Source organism: Camellia sinensis, chromosome 10 (genome assembly GCF_055761805.1).
Source record: "Camellia sinensis isolate YWXY chromosome 10, ASM5576180v1, whole genome shotgun sequence".
In the NCBI taxonomy this organism is placed as follows: Eukaryota; Viridiplantae; Streptophyta; class Magnoliopsida; order Ericales; family Theaceae; genus Camellia; species Camellia sinensis.
Genome location: NC_138970.1, coordinates 61,496,234 through 61,499,797, shown reverse-complemented (window position 1 = coordinate 61,499,797; position 3,564 = coordinate 61,496,234).

The following is a 3,564-nucleotide window of genomic DNA, read 5'->3' as shown; positions in this document are numbered from 1 at the left end:
TCAACTTGGGTATTGTAGGAATACTGATCGACAAAGGCCTCAGCCAATTCTTCCCAGTCTTGCTTCACTTTATCTTCCAACTTAGCGTACCAAGTGGCTGCTACGCCCGACAGGGTTCTTCCATACAGAGAGAGTTTCTGTGGCTTAGTCAGACCCATCGGCTTCAGGACATCCAAGAAAAGTCGGATATGTACCATTGGATCTCCAGACCCGTCGAAACGGTCAATATATGGCATTTTGAATCTGTCTGGGAGCCGTATGGCAGACTCAGTGTGCCCATCCTCAATGTCGGGAATGGAATTAAGGCCCTGTGCCTTTTTGAAGTGCTTTTCAAGGTTTGCAATTTTCACTGCAGTCGGATTGAGCTCATTAACATCAAGGGAATAAAGCCTCTCATTAGGCTGTACCAGGGGTCTGAGCACCTGAGCTTGAGTCAACCTTTCTCGAGGATTCGGACACTGCAAATCTTCAGCTGGCGGATGTGGGTCAAAGTTTGGCTGGGGTCCCAAAGCTGGATGTGAGGCAGATGCCCCAGATGGACGCTGCATTTCAATACTGGTCTCAGCCTGCATGGCAGTTCCATGATTTAACGCTGCTATCACGACCACAAATTCTTCCGAACCCTGGGCCATCATGGTCTGCTAAGTCTGAACAAAGGTGATGTGACTGGCGACTGACGGATCAGATGAGCCGGTGAGCCCTGACTGGCCTTTCTTTGCCTTGCCTCAGCGAAAGAACACAGGTTTCCCTTGAATTGAATTTCCGACCTAACAAAGTCTATCAACACTAGTCCAATGTACCCCGGGGATATCGGAGCCTTCTGAAGCTATAGTTCCAGGACTACCTAGCAAAAGAGAAAACAGACAGCATCTCAGCACAATTTCACTGGAACAGATTTGAGCATACTAGGATGACTGTACTCAATACTGATCATTGTTTCCCAAATATTTGCCTGTAAACTGATACCCTCGGGTAAAACTGATTCCCCAAATACTGATGCTGATGCCCACAGGCCTGATACCCAGACTTGCAAACTGGTATATGCGTTCCTGTAGAGATATACTCTAAAAGCACATAGCAAGTAAGAGAGAGCCAAAGCACCCCTATGTTGGGGTAGGGTTTCCCTATCCTATTTTGTCAGGAACTAGGGTTTCACTACGTACACAGCGATTTCAAACAACCTAACATCGGGTGAGCAACCTGTCCTAGTTTGGAATGGTCACTATGGATTCCGAATATGCACTAGGTCGAATGGTCAAAAAGGGTGCCCCAATAAAACCGGGGTTTGTGTTCCCATACTGTCAGAGCCCATAACCGGTCAGCCTTATGGTCATGCCTTGACAAGACAAGCCTCCGGCAAACCGTTCAGGAATGGCAGATGGCAAACACGATGTCCAAGGCGCACCAATGCACATGCAATGCAAAGAGACACATAAATGAAATCAAAACAGGATATCAAGAGTTCGAGTCAAGCTCTCTAAAATCCCCAGTGGAGTCGCCAGAAACTGTAGACCCGCCCGTGGGCCTCATGCTACAGTTCAGACTCAATTTGTGTCACGGTTCTTAATCTGAACCAAAGAGTCCAAATCCGGCAAATCGTTTTGAGAAACAGATTTTTTGAAAAGAAGTGCCAAACATGGACTGCTTTACCAGATACAGAATCGCCACCTAAATATTTTAAAATGGGAGAATTTAGGAAACCCTGACTCGGTGCCGAAGGCCACGTGTCCGTCATCACCAAAGTTGCCTCGGCTCGGGAACTTGGGTACGATCGGGGAAGGTCAGCTATGAGCACCCCCTCTCGCCCGGTCTGAAGACCGGCCTCTACTACCCGTGATATCCAATTTTGAAAACGTCATGTGTTCTTAATCTGGTTATTAGTCTAGAATTACTATGTTATGCGCACAGCAAACAAATATAGACCAAATCGCCTAAATTGGAACAAAACATTTCATGCTTGTTTTGAAAATGGTTTGCTACTCGCAAGTAGGCTAAAATGCAGGTTTTGCCACCCTCGAGTGGGCTTTTAGAAAAGATGGTTTTGCCACTATCTAGTAGGCTTAAAACTCACAGTTTTAATGCATTATTCCAATTTAGGTAATTCAACCTCCATCCACAGGCATTCAAGCAGTTATATCACATAAGGAGCTAGCCTCATGGTAATCATACTGTCATGGCAACACTCACACGCATGCAAGGATGCTAAAGCATAAAAGCTCTCCTAGTACTCCAAGCCAAAACAGAAACTAGTTAGTAATCATATGCATAATCCTAGTTCATGTTAAGATGGCTAATGCAACACATGCAAGATGCAACTATGATAGGCTCGGCTATCCTAAACGTGGCATGTGAAATGCTGCAATTAACAAGTACTCAACTTTGGAATTGGAATACAAGTGCAGTTAGCATGATGTGCCGAGCCCGGTGCATGTAAGACAAATGTATGGATGCACGCATGCATAGCATAAGGTATGCTAAATTAAACATGTCCTAATACTAACCATCAAAGCAGGTAAGTAAAAGGGAGAAAGAAGTGGGGATTGGAAGACATGCACACACGCACCCACACTTATTACAAATACGCCCTCACTCGGAGGGACCGAATAAATATTACAGTCCGAATAAATAACTAACTACTTAATTAATTATTACAGAATTCCTATTTAATTAACAAATTAAATGCAAAGGGAAGGTGGCCACGACCACCGCCTTGGGATGCGCGAATGATGCATGCTTGACCCATATCGCCCGGAAACTCGCTGCCATAGCACTGTTGCCTCTGTTTTTCACTGCCCTGCTCCTCTGAGGACTGCCAAAGTCTAAGGACATGCTCTCTGGATGTTGGGCAATACCACCGGTTGGGAGGGATGGCCACCGGCCATGGGAAATGGTCACCGGCCGCTGATGAAGTTATCGGCCATTGATGGATTGCCGTTCGGCACTGTATTTAACCGACCGGCCAAGCTTCCTGCAGAACCTGCAATTGGCAGCAGCAGAGGGCAAGCAGTGTATGGCATGGAATTTTTAGGCAAATGTATGCATGGACACACTCCCTATCATGTAATGGACTCAAGGGAGCATGGCCCTCGACCCTCGGGCCACCAATCACGCATTTCGATGCATGATGGCCAAAGAGTCAAGTATGCATTTCAATGTCAAATGCAATGCACACAAAACATACAAGAGACCCAACCTCAATCATGGTTGGTCAAGAGGCGAGGCAATGCACAACAATGCACATGCGACCTAAGCATGCAAGCAAACATACAAACATGCAATATAACTACATGGCACACACAATGCTAACAACATAACATGCACAACGCATTGAAACATGGCATACACAATGCAAAATGGACTTACACCAATGTGAGTGGTCCTCAGCCACACCCACATCAGTGGCCATTAGATGAAAATGAGACAACTCGAAATACGTGCACGCATGCACGCAAACCGAGGACCGGCCCTAAGGCACCGAAATGCCACTCTAATGAGACATGGAAAAGACATGGAATATGATATGCAAACATGCAAAAATCAGTAGCAAAATGAGGGGGGAAAACA